Raw genomic sequence first — 20082 nt, forward strand, 5'->3', positions numbered from 1 at the left:
TCTCCCCCCATGCCTTGTGTGAGCGCTTCACAAAGCATGTATTTTATATATATTTCCATCTTCATGCTCAATAATAGCCCAATTTACAAAAATATGACAAGCTTTTAGCTTTTGAGTTTGCTTTCTTCAAAAATAGGAAATAAAGCTAATGGACGGTGCCCATAGAGTCTGGCACGCCCAATCTCAATGTCCAAATAGAAATAACATATCCGTGCGCATAGGCGCATACAAAATAATAATCAATAATCAATGTCTCTATAGACATAACAAAATATAGGCGTGGCGCCTATCAAAATATAATCCAAAGGTCGAATACTCGCTAAACTCCAATGCTTTCCTCCGCCACTGCTACTATCTCTACACATCAACTGAAGCATTCACAATCGTTAGTAAAATAATACAATTAAACCGACAAAAGTGAATACCTAGCAGTCTTCAGCTACATAAATAAATCAACTGGTTAGAAATAAATCCTAATCTTAATTTATTACGAGTGCGCACTCTAAACTCATAAACGTTTATTAATTTAATATGCATTTTGCGGAATCACCCGCTATGGAATCACCCACGTACACACTAAATTAATGAAACGCCCGAAAAGGACAGGCGTCCCCGTCAACTTCTCGCACAAAGAATCCTCTTTGTGTATGAGCCCCGGTCATCTAAGTTTACGGAATCCACCGTAAAACCTCACGGAATCCACCGTGGAATATGCCTCCTGGCATCATATCCCCGGGGTGGGATAGCAATTGACCTCAATTGCTATTAGCTTAATGTGGAGCTAACAGAGTGGGGAAAGCATTTAAGTCTCTAGCGTGCATCCATTGTGCTTCCTCTACAGGATGGTTCTTAAATTTTACTAGATATCTAGAATACCTTCAGCCAGATCTAGTGGTCATGTAGTCAGTGTCTATGATGGCTTCTGGTTCAAGTATTTCAGTCTCTTCCTCTAATAAAGGTGGGTTTTCATAAATAGGGTGGATAGGTAATTGGCCTCTAAATGGTCTTAATAAACTAATGTGAAATGTATTGTGAATTTTCCAATGAGATGGTAATTCTAACTTGAATGCATTATCATTAATCTTATGAATGATTCTAAATGGTCCATAAAATCTAGGAGCTAATTTGACAACTGAATGTCTATCTACACTTTGCAGTCTACGCTTTTCTATTCTAAGCCAAACATAATCATCAACTTTGAAATTCATAGCTTGTCTTTTCTTGTTGGTTTGTTTGGTATATGATTGCTGGGCTTTAGTAATCATATCCTTAACCTCATCAAAAATAGTATTATGCATAGTAGCAATATCATCAGCACTCTGAATTCTATTAGACAAAGATGCAACAGGTGTAGATAATCTATATCCATAAATGACTTCAAAAGGTGCTTTCTTTGTAGATGTGTGCGGTGTATTGTTATATGCAAACTGTAATAAATGCAAATGAGTATCCCATGTCTGAGGTTTAGAGATAGTATATGCACGTAAAAGATCTAGAATGGTGTTGTTTGTGGCTTCTGTTTGTCCATTTGTTTCTGGATGAAATACAGATGAGAAATCAATCTTTGTGCCTAGATTTGCAAACAGTGTAATCCAAAAATTATTACAAAATCTAGAATCACGATCTGAAATAATCACTTTTGGCAATCCATGGTTAGTAAAAAGAGTTTTCAAAAATAACTGTGCTGCTTGTGATGCTGTTAAAGTTTTCTTACATGGAATGAAATATGCTTGCTTACTAAATCTATCTACAATTGTCCAAATCATGTCATGGTTAGATTTAGTATTTGGTAAACCAGTAATGAAATCCATAGAAATATGTTCCCAAGGTTTAGATGGAATAGACAAAGGCATTAGTAATCCATACTGTTTACCATGATGTCTCTTTATTCTTTGACAAATCAAACATTCAGAAACGAAATTAGATACATCTGCATCCATATGCGGCCAATAAAAATCTTCAGTTAACATGCGTAATGTAGATATGATACCTCTATGACCTTGATATGGGGGACAATGAATTTCATTCAAAACAAAAGATCGGAATGGAATAGTAACACACAGTCTCTTTTCAAAAAACATAAATCCATCATTATATGACAATGAATCAATAGGAATGAAATTATTTTGAACTAATTTTTGCCAATCAGAATGAAAAGTAATATCCTGGTGATATGTATCTTTCATAGCAATCAAAGAATCAAAAGATATGATAGAAATATTATGAATTGCAGGTCTTCTACTCAATGCATCAGCAATTATATTTTCTTTTCCAGGTTGGTATTGAATGATAGGATGAAAACTTTGAATGAAGGAAGCCCATTTGATATGACGGTCAGAAATTTGGGGTTGGCTAAGTAGATGTCTAATGCTTTGCTGGTCGGTCTTTATCATGAATTCTGAACCCATTAAATAGTGCTTCCACTGTTTTAATGCTTGTACAACTGCTAATAGTTCTTTGTCATAAGTGAAATATTTCAGCTCAGAGGGTTTCAACTTAGAACTAGAATATGCTATTGGATGATTGTCTTGCATTAATATGGCTCCTATTCCTGATCCGCTAGCATCGGTCACAACTAGAAAGAATGGTCTATTAAAGTCAGGCAATTGTAGAACAGGGGCATTAGTTAATGCACGCTTCAGTAAATCTAAGGATTTCTGCTGAGTTTCAGTCCATTGATAAGCAATTCCTTTCTTAAGAAGTTTGGTTAATGGTAAAGCAAGTAATGAAAAATTACGTACAAACTTCCTATAGAAACTAGCAAGACCAAGGAATGAGCATAATCCATGCACGTTTTTAGGAACAGGCCAATGCAATATTGCATCAATTTTCTTAGGATCAACTTTAATTCCTTCTTTTGATACAATATGACCTAAATATTCTATTTCTGTCTTAAAGAATTCACTCTTTTCAAGATTTGCAAACAATTGATTTTCTTTCAGTAATTGAAAAACTGATGATAAATGCTCATAATGCTCTTTTTCACTTTGACTAAACACCAAAATATCATCAAAGAAAACAATCACACAATACTGATATTTCAGAAAGATACGGTTCATCATTCTACTGAAAGTAGCAGGTGCATTAGTCAATCCGAATGGCATGACTAAGAATTCGTAATGGCCAAACTGTGTTCTGAATGCAGTCTTAAATATGTCAGATCTATCTAGCCTCACCTGATGATATCCAGACTTAAGGTCAATTTTACTAAATATAGAAGATCCTTGCAGTTTATCCATAAGGTCATTAACTCTAGGTATAGGATACCTATTCTTTACAGTGATCTTATTTAAAGCTCGGTAGTCAATACACATACGATAGGTATTATTCTTTTTCTTGACTAAGAGTACAGGTGCACCGAATGGAGAACTGCTAGGTCGAATTAAGCCTCTATTTAGTAATTCTTCAACTTGACTCTGGATTTCTTTTTGCTCTATTTGATTGTGCCTATATAGTGCTTTGCAAGGTGGTTGTGTGCCAGGGATTAAATCAATCTTATGGTCTTCTGGACGTGAAGGTGGTAAACCTGGTGGTAGGTCTTCTGCAAAACAGTCCTTAAAATATGCAAGAAATTCCTTATGCCTAGGGTGCATATGATTTTCCTTTGCGTGCAATTCATTCACCCAAATGAGATATGATTTAGTACTCTTGCGTAATGCACGTTTTGCTTGAGTATGCGAAAGCAGTGGAAAAATATTAGATGCATGCATACCATATAATGTAATAGATTTTCCTTGAAAATTAATATTCATTGTGTGCGTGGAATAATCTATATTTGGATTATGCTGGTGTCTCCAAGGCATTCCTAAAATAATGTCGCTTGACTGTAATGGGACAACTAAGAAATTTCTTCTTTCAATATATGAATCAATTTGAATCTCTAAATCTTGTACTTCTTGTGTGCCATTGTACCTAGTGCCTAAAAATGCAGCTTTTATGCGATAATGCGTAGGTACAGTCTGTAATTTCAATTCCTTTACCAATTTTGCTGAAATAAAGTCATGAGTACTACCGTCATCATGCAAGATAGTTCTTTCCTTTCCATACACCATACATTTCATAGTCAACAATGAATGTGGAGTAGGCATACCTGGTAAAGTGTCGGAAGTAGTAGTAGGATCATCTTCATCTTCAGTGAAATCTGGCATATCCTCATGCTCGTCTTCGTCCATGGCTCCAAGATAGTTGATATGTGCTGGTGGCTTCTTTGAATGACAATTTTCTACGAGATGCCCAGGCTGGTGACACTTATAGCATACTATTGGCTTGGCTTTGGTTACATTATTTGCAATGGCTGGAAGTTTGGGTACATTTGGATTTGCTTGTGGAATAGGCTTAGGATTTGGATTGACATTGGATGGTAATGCAGGTGGTTTAGCCCAATTCTTGCAGAAAGATGGTGATGAGAAACGACCTGGATTAAACCTTCTAAAATTGGAATTGAATTGTTTAGATCCATAATTACCATTGGCTTGGAATTGCTGTGGTCGTCTGTCTCTTCTGCGTAATTTATCTTCAGTGTCGTGAGCTAGTGATATGGCGTCTTCAAGGGTAGCAGGCTTGAACATGTTCACTTCAGCGTAGTAATGTCCAAGAAGTCCAGACATATACTTCCGCTTATGTGTCGTCTCTGGTACGTCTTCAAGCATGCGTAGCTGTAGGAGTGCATTCCAAAAAAGCTCTGTATACTGTGGAATAGGCTCACGATCCCGTTGTTGAAGTAAATCCCATTGCTTGATAGCCTTCTCATGAAATTGCAGTGGAAGGAAATTCTGCATGAACTTCTTCTTGAAATCTTCCCAAGTAGCAGGACATTCTATGCTCTTGCGTACTACAGTCCACCATAGTGATGCTCTGTCTATCAGATGATTAGTAACACACTTGATTTTATCTTTTTCTGGATAAGTTTCCTCATGGAAATAGTCATCAAACTGGCTAATGAATGATAAAACAGTCTTTCCTTCTCGTATGCCATTGAAAGTGCGAAATTTGAAACTTCGTTTACTTATCTTGGATTCCTTGCGAATGGTTTGTGCTTCAAGAGTGGCGTCGATGGTACATCGAATCAAATCTTCAGCTTGAGGTTCTTCTTTGTCGGTGGATGCTCTTTGTAATTTTGTCAATTGCGCTTGCAATGCTTGCCTAGCCCTTCGCTCTTCTTCCAATTGTAACATGATTAGATCCAGCTTTTGTTCCATGGTAGGCTCAGGTAAGTCGTCTTCAGTCATAGGATCATCCATATGTGGGGTCGTCATCCTGTAAAACTCAATAAACCTTTCTCACTCAAAATCAGGTTAGCGGGATGAGCGTAGCTCAAATTCGGGGTTACAAGGCTATGTATTTTTGGATATTTCTTTGTCAATTTTCAGAAAATCTGCAATATTTCCGTCTTCGTTTGCTGAAAATACTTCAGCGGACCTGTAGATAGGTAGAACACCTTGCCACGAACAACTTTCCAGTTCAGAGTTTTTGCGTAGGAACAAGGCTTCTAGGAGTTTTGAGCACTAGTCAGTTCTGACTCCAGTTGACTAGTCTGACTTGCAGAGTTGCAGACTTAGCCGACTTGCAGAGTTACAGACTTGCAGAACTTAGGTCGACTTGATGAACTTGCAGGACTTGATTCCAGTCGACTTGCAAAACTTGACTTCTGATGCGCAGGACTCGGAGTTTAGTGACTTTGTTGCCCTGTGTGACTGGAGTGACTTAGCTTAGACTTAAGTGATTAAGCTTAAAGAGCTTATGAACAGGCGGCGTCTGATTTCGTGGGGGGGCCGTTTTTCTCCACGACGCGTGATTTTCGGAGACCTTCTTGCAACTCGATGAGAATTTATGGAATTTCCTTAAGCTTTTAAGCTTTATGACTAAGCTTTTGAAGCAATTAGATATGAACTTCTTACTGTGTATCCACGACTTGATGAAGGATATGGATGCGTGGTCCTCCGCCTACAGAGCCTGGTCCTTCGCGATCTGACAGTAGAAACAGGGGTTCTTGATCGCCAGAAGTCTGCCTGTATCGACGGTTCGCGACGAGATTGACTGTAGAGCCCGATCGTTCCTGGAGCTCCGCCTTCGCCCGAGATTGGTAGCGATTGGAAGCTCTTGATCTCTGCTCCGCAGAATGCTCACGTAGTGAATCCCGGAAGGTCCCCAAGAACAATGAACTCTACCTTTTTGCACAAAAAACAATGTAAAAGCATGAACGACAAGAAGCAAGAGACCAATTGGGTTCAATCTCCCCCCATGCCTTGTGTGAGCGCTTCACAAAGCATGTATTTTATGTATATTTCCATCTTCATGCTCAATAATAGCCCAATTTACAAAAATATGACAAGCTTTTAGCTTTTGAGTTTGCTTTCTACAAAAATAGGAAATAAAGCTAATGGACGGTGCCCATAGAGTCTGGCACGCTGTCGTGTTGCTGCGCATCCGAGTCGTATACACCTCCATTTCTTTTGTTGTGCATTTGTGTTAATTTTCGCGTGTGATTCATTGTTTGTGTGATGCATTTTAATAATCCGCATCCAATGTATATATTCCCTTAGTGCATGCGCATGATTTTGTTTGGATGCATGATGTGCGTGTATTAGAAAAATATGAAAAACTGATGCCAAAGGATCTTTGTCCTGCTGCTATTTGTTCTAGCTCTATGTGCAATGACAGCCTTGGTGCAAGTGTTTTGAAGATATGCTACAAGAAGGACATTTAAAAGGAGGAAGCAGAGTTGCTGCAAGATATGCCTCTTGCAAATAATCTTGGTTGCTTGGATGTCAATGTTAAATTAATGCAAAAGGCATGGTGACATATTGCTAGCACAGCAATGCTTTGACAAAAATTATGCTCATGTCAGACTTTTATAAAAGTGCTGGAATGCGGGAAGAAGCTAATGAGATACAGAAGATGCGACAATGTTCCATGAGATTACATAAGAAGCTAGGAGAAGCTTTTGTTGAAATTGTCCACAGACTCTATGGTTTTGTGGCAGGAGACAAAAGCTGCATGGATTCTCGAGACATATACACAAAAATCAAGAGATTGGAGTTTCAGATAAATGAGGAAGGTCGCTTGCCTAATTTTGACATGTGAACAAGAAAAAGAAAAACTAAAAACAGAGGAGAAAAGGAAGGGGAGAAGAGACTAATTCGGGAGAAAATTCGAATGGTGAATAGAGGGAAGAACTGACGCCAGAGGAAAGGAAGCGAAAGGGACGGGGATCTCTGGGTTTTGTTGTGGGAGGTAGCATCCATGGAGACAGGCATTCTTGATGACATCTTGGAATCTGGCGCAATCCCAGTGATTGCATCAGTGGCAGCTGATCACAATGGCATCCTATTGGATATGAAAGATCCACAGTCTCTCGTCAAGGTAATAGATATCAAAGGAATGCGAAAGCTGATTGCTGAGGGGAAGGAAACTGTAGATTGTGCTTTTTGATGGACATTATACAGAGGAAAACGAACCAAAGGGGGAAAGCAGAAATTAGTAGTTCTGATGGTGTTATTGGATCTGCTGGCCCTGCAATTTCAGCCCGAGTTGGGTTAAAAGCTTATCGATTGATGATTTGGGGATAAAAACTTCTCCATGATGAATTGCGGCAAAGACTTGTCTTCACGGGTTCCGATATGAGATGCTGACACAGTAGGACTTGCTGAATTGTTGCTGCAAATTTCAGCCAGAATCCGGTCACTTAGCGATTGATGAATTTGGGAAACCTATCAATCATGAATGGGGGGCTTTTCCGAGATTCTCTGCACATCATTGAGCCAATCTCATACGCAGTCAGCCCAACAGCTGCACCCTTCTTAAGTAACATGGTTGCTACACGGAGAACACGTGCACATCCTGCAGACAACTTCCAACCATGCTCCTCTAACAATGCAATGTCTGCTTCAGCATCTAATTTTGCAATGTAATTCCGAGTAGATATGTCAAAGGGCTGCTTTGCTTGAGGCCAATATAGCCATTCAAACGTGCAGTCTTCAAACTTGTCAGGCAGGCAATAGCCATGATCAATAGGTACAAGGTTCCAGTCTGTTTCTCCTTTCTTGCAAACCAGAATGTTTGCACCATTTCTGTCTGTGTTTGCAAGGTGAAGGTCAAGGACTGCAATTTTGTGAACTTCATGGACAGGTCTTTCCTTGGATAGCAAATCTGAAAGAGCTCACAGTTTTTTTTTATCGCATGGTGCAACCAGCTTCCATGTTGCAAGTATCCCAAAGGCTCTGTTTAGGCTGAAATTTCAGTAACCCAGTTCCCATTCTCAGCAATCCTCTCGACAGAGTTTTCATCCTCAAGCATGGCATACTACAGCTGAACGACCACGTGCAAGGCTTTACTTGAAGCTGTACTTGTTCGAACCAAAATTTTGAGCTGTGGCTATGTTCTTGGCATCATTTCCCTCATGAGTTGGTACCCTTTCAAGGAGTAGAAGCAACAACTGATGCATTAAGTGAACTTGTTGAAATTGTGGAAGAAAACATGGGGTGAAGGTTGACTGTGGGTGGGTTTTTAGCACTTGCCAAAGTCCCTCTTTGTGTAGTCCTTCACAGAATCAGACTGACAGCTGGTCAAAATATACAAGTGACACTGCCCTCTTCTTTAGCCATGAATCCAATCAACAAAAGATGGAAGTTGTAAAGACTTTCTGATATCTTTTCAGCAAATAATGATGGACTTGACCTCATTATAGAGATGTTCTTCTGGAGTTTCTGAAATTCTCTGCTGATCTAGCAACTGCCAAGTTACGAAATGAACATGCTGATGTGAAGAGTGTTTCCCTTCTTACTGCAACTGTCAACATACACCTGAATGTAAACAGTTCATGAGATACTTCGGATTATTCTGAACATGAATTTCTTGTAACTCATTTGACAAGCTATATAGTGAACTTTGACATCAAAATTTGAGTTCTTCTTGTTAAACTCTCCCATTGCTGTACCTTGAACCCCGTGTTCTGCAGCCCTTACGTGAACTCTACGACATTTCTGGTGAACCCGACGTGAAGTGCTGCGTCATCAGCAAGATGGGAGACTCGTAAGAAGAGATGACAGATGATAATGTCATGAAGAACCTGTTTCAGTCATTTACCATGTATATGCAGCAGCAAGCTCATGCAAAACGAGACAGTGATGCTATGGATGCCTTGAAAGCTGTCCAACAGGAGATGAAGCAGTTTAATGGCCAGCAAGTGTCAACTTACCTGCATTTGTATGAAGAAAAGATGAAGTTTTTTGGGGTTTCTCAAGATGTTTGGAGCCGTTACTTCTTGCGGATCGTGGTGCACGCTCTTGAAGGTCGAATTGCAGAAATTCAAGAGGCACATGCAGGTTGGGCTAAATTTAAAAAGGCATTAAAAGATGAATATTTCCTGGAGGATACAAGTCTTATGAATCGCAGGAATTTTTTAGCATGGGTTTCTATGCCTAATAAGGGACTTTCTGTTACCGCTCTTCTGCGAGAGTTTGAAAGCCGTTATGATCAGTTGGATGGGACTGAACAGCAAGCTTTGGAGATGCAAAAAGTGGAGTTATTTTTGCAAGCTGCAGATGCTGATTTACAGGAAAAGTTGGATGATCTTTTGGAAGATCAAGCTACTGATTCAGGTCTAAAGACTGAGTGGAGACATGTCATTGATGCTGTGAATGCTCTTGTCAAGAAGCAGCGCAGGAGAGTCAGATTGCATCGAAATACAGTATCAGTTCCTGAAAAATCCTTGGAGACTTCTTCTTCTACCCCTGCTGCTTCTTTGCCTAAGCCTACTCCTCCTGTTATGAATCCACCAGTTCCACCAGTTCCTCCTGCTCCAGTGCCCTTATCTGTAGATGATGTTATTAAAGGCTTGGCGGATTTGACGATTGAAGCAGTCAAAGCTGAAGTTGGTAAGTTAAAGGAGCAACTTATGTCAGTACCTGCTGTAGCACCTGCTCCAGTGACTGCTTTTCCAGCTGGTCAAAGGAAAGGGCGACGATGTATTTGGTGTGACAGTACAGAGCACCAACATTGCAGAGATTGTGATGCTTTTCAAGAAGCACGTAAGAAGAATGTAGTGTTCTGGGGACAAGATGGGAAGATATGGCTGACAGAGACTGGCGCTCCTCTTGACACGAACTTTGGTAAGGGAGGTATGAAGAAGCTTGTTGATGATATGGCTGCGCGATCAGCTTATGTGAGTGTTAGAGGAGATGCTTCAGCTTTTGGAGTCCAGCTTGAGCAGAAATCTGATGGAGACTCTGCTTTGTGGTCTTCTGCCTTGGAGATAGCGAGAAGAGGGAAAGTTCAAACTTCTACTATGACTTGTGTGGGCTCTAGCATCCGAGGAGAAACAGGATGGGATTCTCCTGTTGACAGGTATTCTATTTTTGCTTATATGGCTAAAACGCAGGGTTTAGATGCCATGGTTGAGGAAAAGAGAAGAAGAGATGAGGAGGGTCCTAGCTCCTCCAAAAAGACTAGAGGGGGTGACTTTGTTTCACCACCTGTTACAGCTCCACCTATGCCAAATTCTCCAGCTCAAACAGGTTCTGATCAACCAATGGGAGACAAGCAGAAAGAAAAGAGGCAACCAAGGAAAGAGCCAGGATTCAAGCTCTTGTCAGACCTTGATATGCAAACGGATATGAGTAAGATTTTTCATGAAAGAATTTTGAATAGTGAAGTCACTTTTACTGTTGGAGAGGCTCTTGGGATTGCTAGAAGAGAAATATAGGATCAGATGCAGGATCTTTTGCGGAGGAAACGACATGCGATGGAAGGACCTACTTTACAGGGATTGTGGCATGGAGCTCTTGGGGAAGAGCATGATGATGCAGTGATGGTTGAGAATGCTTCTGTTAATCCGCAATTGGAGAAAATAGTGCAGCCTATGCTGTATGAAGATGATGAGACCCCTATTCTCATTCCTCGCAGCCATTTTTCACGAAGTCATTGGGCTAGAGCAACCACTGAGACAGTGGTAAGGATTGGAGAGAAACAAATTCCCTTGATCGCTTTAGTTGATCATGGTTCTGAGATTAATCTTATTGCTCGAGGTGTTTATGAGAGTGGTAAGTGGCCTATGGATGCAGAGCATGGCTGGCGCATGAGAGCCGCCAATAATACTTCTGGTGATATGTATGCTGCTTGTCCGAGTATCAGAATTTCTATTGGTAATATTGAAGAGGATTATCATTGCTTTGTTCAGGATTCATGTTCTTATCCGATTATTCTTGAACAGCCTTTCATTACAGAAGCAAGAATGGAAACAAAAGTGATGGATGATGGGTCAGCTTATGCGCGGATACGCAGTAAAGATGGTATGCGAGCTGTTCAGTTTATGACTGTTGGGGTAAATCATCCGAGAAACAGGGACTCCTTGCGTGAGGCACCACTACCTGCGAAGGAGTTGGATTTTCATTAGGTACCGCTGTCTTGCGAGACGCCAGTGGTACGGAGCGGAGAAAAGAGGAGATCTCGCCTCCTGGCAGCCAGTCTTTCTCCAATAACTTTGTTGGGTTTACTTCAGATAGTTCAGTGAGTTATCAGAAAATTTCAGATTTGCCTAGAGTTGCCAGGCAGTACATTGGTCGTAAGGAGAAAGAGTTGAAGAATGCAGGTATTTTGCAAGCAGAAGAGCTTGTGGATGGATTGTATGAAGGGATGTCTTATGCAGATACATTGTTTGAGATGAGAGCAATGCTGAAAACTGATGTATGCAAGGGTTCAAAGATCATACCTGTGCAAACCTTGGATATGTTTCAGGAAATTTCTGGTTTTATGCTGCAAACAGAGTTAGAGGCTGAGAAAACTCAGCAAGCTGAAATTATGGCTGATCTTGATCAGCTAATAGAATTGCAGAGGGCTGAATCCATTCAGCCAACAGAGTTGAATGCAAAAAAATTTCTGTATACAGAGTTTCAGGATGCATCTATGCAGTCCATAGAGCCGAGGGCTGAATTCATTCAGCCAACAGAGTTGAATGCAGAAAAATTTCTGCATACAGAGTTTCAGACTGCACCCATGCAGTCCAAAGAGCTAAAGGCTGAAATTTTTCAGCCAACAGAGTTGAAAGATGCTGAAAATTTGCAGAAATTGCAGCAAAGGAAAGAGTGCTTGAATGATGCCAAGGTTGACACAAAATATAAAACAGTTGATAAGAAGGTTAAGCCGGTTGCAGGCCCGCTTCCTTCTGATAGTGATGAACAGATTGAAAAAGCTATGAAGCAGCCTATGTTGAGGGATCCTGCAAATATTGGACATAAGTTTACAGCTGAAACTCTTGCAGAATTGAAGATTGGAAATGATGATTTTTTGCTTCCAGTGGAAAAAGAATGTTTTAGAGAGATGCTTGGACGTCATGGTAAGGCATTTGCTTTCTTTCCACATGAAATTGGCTGCATTAGTCCCGAATTGGTTGCACCTATGGTCATCTTCACTGTTCCTCATGTACCATGGAATATACGTCCTATACCTGTGCCTAAAGCACACTTGCCAAAGCTGATAGAGTTGCTGAATGAGAAGATTAAAATGGGGATTTTGGAACCCTCTTCTGCACCCTATTCTAACAGGTGGTTTACTGTACCAAAGAAGAATGGTACTTTGAGATTTATTCAGGATATGCAGCCCGTGAACAAAGTGACAATCAGGAATGTGGGTACAGGTCCAGTTGTGGATGAATTTGCTGAGGCTTTTGCAGGACGAGCCATCTATTCTCTAGGAGACTTGTATTCAGGTTATGATCAGTTTCAACTTGCCTTGGAAAGCAAGGATATTACTACTATGCGAACACCTATTGGTCTTGTAAGGATGTGTACCTTGCCTCAAGGTGCTACAAACTCAGTTGCTCATATGATGAATGCTATGCATAGAGTTCTTCGAGACTATATTCCGCAGTATACCATGCCTTTTCTAGATGATGTGCCTATTAAGGGTTGTGCAGAAGAAGAAAAGAATGAAAGTCTTGATTTGCGTGGATGTAGACAGTTTGTGGCTGACCACTTGATTGCTTGTGAGCAAATATTGACACGATTAGAGGAGGTAAATTTGACACTTTCAGGGCTGAAATCTGTCTTTGCTGTTAATGAAGTCATCATAGTTGGGCATATGGTTGGATATTATGGCAGAAAGCCTTCTCCTGCAAAGGTGGATGCCATAAACAGGATTGCAGAGTATTGCTCGACTACTTCAGAGCTGCTTCGAAAGGGGCAGAAATTTCATATGGATGAGAAGCATTCAAAAGCCATGCGTAAGCTCAAGAAGCTGTTGCAATCAGCTCCTACTCTACGCAAGGCGGATTATCAGTGTGGACGGCCGATCATGTTGACAGTTGATACTAGCCCTATTGGCATAGGTTGGGCTGTGGGACAGGATGATGCTGATGGAAATAGGTATGCAATCCGCTTTGGAGCTAAAGTTCTTAATGAGCGACAAAGGAGATATCCGCAGATTAAAAGAGAATTGTGGGGAGTAGTCACTGCACTGAAGTGTGACAAAGGATATTTTATTGGAGCTTCAGTTATTGTGGAAACAGATTGTTTGCCTTTGCTTGGCATGATTACTAGTTGCTCGACTCCAGATATAGCAATGCTTCGGTGGATTGCCTATATCAAATCATTGAATCCAGAATTTCGACACATAGCAGGGAAAGATAATCCAGTTGCTGACATGCTTTCTAGAGCGAGATATGAGGATGAGGAGTCAATGCTTGCAGAAGATGATGAGACAGAGTTTGCTGCTTCTGTCCTTATTCATGATTGTCATGTATCTACTGTTGAAGCCTTTACTAAAGAACTTTATGTTGATGAATGGCTGCAAATTGGACAATATCTAAGTTCATTGACTCGAAGAGCTGATTGGACAGATGATGAATTCAAGAAAATCAAAAGGAAGGCTTATGGGTATTTCTTGAAAGATGGTTTTCTTTGGAAGCATCCAAGAAAGAGAGGAGGCTTACCCTTGAGAGTAGTTTGTGATGTAGCGATGCAAATACAGATTATGCGAGAGTTTCATGAGAGCTCATGGGCTGGACATAGAGGTGTGTGGGCTACCTATGAGAAAATCAAAGAAAGATACTGGTGGAAAGGGATGTATAAAGATGTTTCTCACTTTGTGGAAACTTGCAGGGACTGCCAGCTTTACTCTTTAGTGCGACATCGTGATGAGCTGCATCCGACTTATCCACTATGTATGCATTACAAGTGGGTGGTAGACTTGGTTACTTTGCCAGTGGGACTTTGGCAGATGAGATATCTTGTCTTGGCTAGGGAGGATCTTACAAACTATGTTGAAGGTAGACCGTTGCGGACGAAGACCACCACTACAGTATGTAAATTCTTGTTGGAAGAAATATTTTGCAGGTATGGATGTATAGGCAAGATTACAGCTGATCGTGGAGAGCTAGATGCTGATGAAGCTAGAGAATTCTTCTCACGGCTTGGGATTAAAATGGCTCTTACTACTGCCTATAATCCAGAGGGAAATGGCAAAAGTGAAAGAGGACATCCGCCAATAGTTAAAGCATTGGCAAAAGCTTGTAAAGGTCGGATTGGAGATTGGCCGAGATTACTACCTTTTGCATTGTGGGCTGATCGCTCTACACATAGTGTGACTACTGGATACATGCCTACGGAGTTGATGTATGGGCAAAAACCTGTCATGCCTACTGAAATTTGTGCTCTCACTTGGAGTGTTCTTCCGTGGCATGAGAATTTATCAAGGGAAGAGCTCTTAGCCCTTCGAATTCGTCAACTAGAGAGAAGGACAGAAGATGTGCAGCTAGCCGTTGACCGTTTGAAGGCAGCCCGTCTCAGAAATAAGGACAGGTTTGATTTAAGGCATCGCTTGAGGCCTAGAGCCATAAAAGAAGGAGATTGGGTTCTAGTCTATGATAGTAGTCTAGAAAATCAGCATAATAGCATGAGAAAAATGGTTCAAAGATGGTTTGGACCGTATGAAGTGAAAAAGGTTTTTGACAATGGTACTTATGAGCTGGCTGAATTAGATGGAACAACATTGAGGGTGCCTATTGCTGGAAAACGAGTCAAGATTTTCAAGAGAAGAGAAGATGAAGAATATGCACTTGAAGCATTGACAGAAGAAGAGCAGATAAGAGAAAGACAAGCAGAAGAGACAGAAGACATAGATGATGAAGCCGATGGAGAAACAGGTCTACTAGAATCAGAAGATGGACTTGACTTGTTTGTGGAGTTGAATGATCCTGGTTAGTTGGCACATCCGGAGGATGCGCACGTTTAGAGGGGGTGGATGTCGTGTTGCTGCGCATCCGATTCGTATACACCTCCATTTCTTTTATTGTGCATTTGTGTTAATTTTCGCGTGTGATTCATTGTTTGTGTGATGCATTTTAATAATCCGCATCCAATGTATATATTCCCTTAGTGCATGCGCATGATTTTGTTTGGATGCATGATGTGCGTGTATTAGAAAAATATGAAAAACTGATGCCAAAGGATCTTTGTCCTGCTGCTATTTGTTCTAGCTCTATGTGCAATGACAGCCTTGGTGCAAGTGTTTTGAAGATATGCTACAAGAAGGACATTTAAAAGGAGGAAGCAGAGTTGCTGCAAGATATGCCTCTTGCAAATAATCTTGGTTGCTTGGATGTCAATGTTAAATTAATGCAAAAGGCATGGTGACATATTGCTAGCACAGCAATGCTTTGACAAAAATTATGCTCATGTCAGACTTTTATAAAAGTGCTGGAATGCGGGAAGAAGCTAATGAGATACAGAAGATGCGACAATGTTCCATGAGATTACATAAGAAGCTAGGAGAAGCTTTTGTTGAAATTGTCCACAGACTCTATGGTTTTGTGGCAGGAGACAAAAGCTGCATGGATTCTCAAGACATATACACAAAAATCAAGAGATTGGAGTTTCAGATAAATGAGGAAGGTCGCTTGCCTAATTTTGACATGTGAACAAGAAAAAGAAAAACTAAAAACAGAGGAGAAAAGGAAGGGGAGAAGAGACTAATTCGGGAGAAAATTTGAATGGTGAATAGAGGGAAGAACTGACGCCAGAGGAAAGGAAGCGAAAGGGACGGGGATCTCTGGGTTTTGTTGTGGGAGGTAGCATCCATGGAGACAGGCATTCTTGATGACATCTTGGAATCTGGCGCAATCCCAGTGATTGCATCAGTGGCAGCTGATCACAATGGCATCCTATTGGATATGAAAGATCCACAGTCTCTCGTCAAGGTAATAGATATCAAAGGAATGCGAAAGCTGATTGCTGAGGGGAAGGAAACTGTAGATTGTGCTTTTTGATGGACATTATACAGAGGAAAACGAACCAAAGGGGGAAAGCAGAAATTAGTAGTTCTGATGGTGTTATTGGATCTGCTGGCCCTGCAATTTCAGCCCGAGTTGGGTTAAAAGCTTATCGATTGATGATTTGGGGATAAAAACTTCTCCATGATGAATTGCGGCAAAGACTTGTCTTCACGGGTTCCGATATGAGATGCTGACACAGTAGGACTTGCTGAATTGTTGCTGCAAATTTCAGCCAGAATCCGGTCACTTAGCGATTGATGAATTTGGGAAACCTATCAATCATGAATGGGGGGCTTTTCCGAGATTCTCTGCACATCATTGAGCCAATCTCATACGCAGTCAGCCCAACAGCTGCACCCTTCTTAAGTAACATGGTTGCTACACGGAGAACACGTGCACATCCTACAGACAACTTCCAACCATGCTCCTCTAACAATGCAATGTCTGCTTCAGCATCTAATTTTGCAATGTAATTCCGAGTAGATATGTCAAAGGGCTGCTTTGCTTGAGGCCAATATAGCCATTCAAACGTGCAGTCTTCAAACTTGTCAGGCAGGCAATAGCCATGATCAATAGGTACAAGGTTCCAGTCTGTTTCTCCTTTCTTGCAAACCAGAATGTTTGCACCATTTCTGTCTGTGTTTGCAAGGTGAAGGTCAAGGACTGCAATTTTGTGAACTTCATGGACAGGTCTTTCCTTGGATAGCAAATCTGAAAGAGCTCACAGTTTTTTTTTATCGCATGGTGCAACCAGCTTCCATGTTGCAAGTATCCCAAAGGCTCTGTTTAGGCTGAAATTTCAGTAACCCAGTTCCCATTCTCAGCAATCCTCTCGACAGAGTTTTCATCCTCAAGCATGGCATACTACAGCTGAACGACCACGTGCAAGGCTTTACTTGAAGCTGTACTTGTTCGAACCAAAATTTTGATCTGTGGCTATGTTCTTGGCATCATTTCCCTCATGAGTTGGTACCCTTTCAAGGAGTAGAAGCAACAACTGATGCATTAAGTGAACTTGTTGAAATTGTGGAAGAAAACATGGGGTGAAGGTTGACTGTGGGTGGGTTTTTAGCACTTGCCAAAGTCCCTCTTTGTGTAGTCCTTCACAGAATCAGACTGACAGCTGGTCAAAATATACAAGTGACACTGCCCTCTTCTTTAGCCATGAATCCAATCAACAAAAGATGGAAGTTGTAAAGACTTTCTGATATCTTTTCAGCAAATAATGATGGACTTGACCTCATTATAGAGATGTTCTTCTGGAGTTTCTGAAATTCTCTGCTGATCTAGCAACTGCCAAGTTACGAAATGAACATGCTGATGTGAAGAGTGTTTCCCTTCCTACTGCAACTGTCAACATACACCTGAATGTAAACAGTTTATGAGATACTTCGGATTATTCTGAACATGAATTTCTTGTAACTCATTTGACAAGCTATATAGTGAACTTTGACATCAAAATTTGAGTTCTTCTTGTTAAACTCTCCCATTGCTGTACCTTGAACCCCGTGTTCTACAGCCCTTACGTGAACTCTACGACAACGCCCAATCTCAATGTCCAAATAGAAATAACATATCCGTGCGCATAGGCGCATACAAAATAATAATCAATAATCAATGTCTCTATAGACATAACAAAATATAGGCGTGGTGCCTATCAAAATATAATCCAAAGGTCGAATACTCGCTAAACTCCAATGCTTTCCTCCGCCACTGCTGCTATCTCTACACATCAACTGAAGCATTCACAATCGTTAGTAAAATAATACAATTAAACCGACAAAAGTGAATACCTAGCAGTCTTCAGCTACATAAATAAATCAACTGGTTAGAAATAAATCCTAACCTTAATTTATTACGAGTGCGCACTCTAAACTCATAAACGTTTATTAATTTAATATGCATTTTGCGGAATCACCCGCTATGGAATCACCCACGTACACACTAAATTAATGAAACGCCCGAAAAGGACAGGCGTCCCCGTCAACTTCTCGCACAAAGAATCCTCTTTGTGTATGAGCCCCGGTCATCTAAGTTTACGGAATCCACCGTAAAACCTCACGGAATCCACCGTGGAATATGCCTCCTGGCATCAAAATCAGTTGTATAATAATTTTATGCTAAACATGCAAAACTCGAGACCATGTGGTTTAAGGGAAAATATGCGATTTTTGGTTTTTTGGTGTGCATTTGTTGTTCCTTTGGGTTGAAACATACTAAGAAAATCATTTTTCATAAGTTCATTCAATCTAAGCCAAAAAATCAGTAATTTTCTATGAATACATTTAAAAAAGTGAAAAAAGAGAAATCTCTAGGTTTTTCATATAAAAAAAGTAAGAAATTATAAGGTTTATGTTTGTGAACATATGATAGAGTTGAAGCATGAGGTTTAGTCTCAGTTCAGTCCTATCTCTCTTTGTTAGAGTGAGTTTTTATCGCTTTTAAAAAAAATACATAGCAAACCACATCTTAAACCTATCAACACATGCAAAATTTTAAACGGTAGGGAGAAGGGGGGTTGTGAGTGGTTAAAGTACGCTAGATACTGATGCTTCACAATGCATATCATATAGGGTTCATTGTCGTCTAAAATCTAAAGGGTCTAGTAGCATGAGAAAGCTCAGTACTAGCCCTAAGCAATGAAACACTAGTATAGTAGAAGAAAAGCATGAAGATATGTTTTCGCACTTTCACGTTGCTAATTTTTAATGAATAAATCTATTTGACCATAATGTTCATATGGTATTGTATCCTAGATGCATATCACCTGTTTTTGTATGAGTGATGACCTATGCTAAGAGTTTAAGGTATCCTAAGTCGTATAGCTAGATATTCGGTTCCTTCAGGCTTATTCGTTGAGGTTTATCTATTATCTCCTTGATCGATTCATCAAAAGAGTGGACTTTATTTCGAATGTGTTCTATGTTTCGGCTCATCTTGGGGCCAATCCTCAAGGTGTAAGAGAGTTGTTGTGGAGCTGTGGTGATCAACCAAGGGGTGATGCCTTTGTGTGAGCTACGTGGTGTATAACACCAATATGTTTAGGGACTCCCTATGAGGAATGGGGAAATAATTATTCATTGGACTACAAAATCGTACAAATGTAAAGTTCTTATAGACGCTCCTCATGACCACGAGGATGTGTTGGGGTGGTTTTAGGTGAGTAGTAGAGGCTCGGCTAGTGCCTTAGAGGTAGTGTGATCTACCCTGTTTTAGATTTTTGGAATTTTGGTGTGCATTTGCTATTCCTATGGGTTGAAACATGCTAAGAAAATCATTTTTCATATTTTCATTCAATATAAGTTAGAAAATTAATAATTATTAGTAATTTTCTATAAATAAATGGAAAGAAATAAAAAAATAGAAGGGCTAGTTATTTGGTTCCTTGGGGGTTATTGGGTGAGGTTTATTTATTATCTCCTGGATCGACTCATCAAAAGAGCGGAGTTTGTTTTGAATGAGTTATATGTTCAAGACGCATCTTGGGGCCAGTCCTGAAGGTGTAGGAGAGTCATAGTGGAGCTGCAGTGATAAATTGAGGGGCGATTCCTTTGTATGTGCTACGTTGTGTATAACGCCAACATGTTAAGGGACTCCCTCTGAGGAGTGGAGAAATAAGTATTCGCTGGACTACAAAATTGTACAAACATAAAGTTATTAGAGAGGTTCCTGGCTGCAAGGCCATGTGGGGTGGTTTTAGGTAAGTAGTAGAGGCCTGACTTGTGCCTTAGAGCTAGTGTCGACCCGGTTTAGGTCTCGACATAAGTCTAGACTAATTTAAATCTCTTTTTACATGCTTTTAGGGTGCCATGTAAAGT

At 40.4% G+C, this 20082-nt stretch overlaps 2 pseudogenes; both read right to left on the bottom strand.

Annotated features, from left to right (window-relative positions):
* Positions 1-7684: 7684 nt before the first annotated feature.
* LOC148026677 (phosphatidylinositol 4-kinase gamma 4 pseudogene) lies at positions 7685-8295 on the bottom strand (annotated as a pseudogene).
* An 8216-nt stretch (positions 8296-16511) lies between these two features.
* LOC148026678 (phosphatidylinositol 4-kinase gamma 4 pseudogene) lies at positions 16512-17122 on the bottom strand (annotated as a pseudogene).
* Between the last annotated feature and the right edge of the window lie 2960 nt (positions 17123-20082).

Source organism: Lygodium microphyllum, chromosome 13 (genome assembly GCF_053477565.2).
Source record: "Lygodium microphyllum isolate KBCC chromosome 13, Lygodium_microphyllum_v1.1.10, whole genome shotgun sequence".
In the NCBI taxonomy this organism is placed as follows: domain Eukaryota; kingdom Viridiplantae; phylum Streptophyta; class Polypodiopsida; order Schizaeales; family Lygodiaceae; genus Lygodium; species Lygodium microphyllum.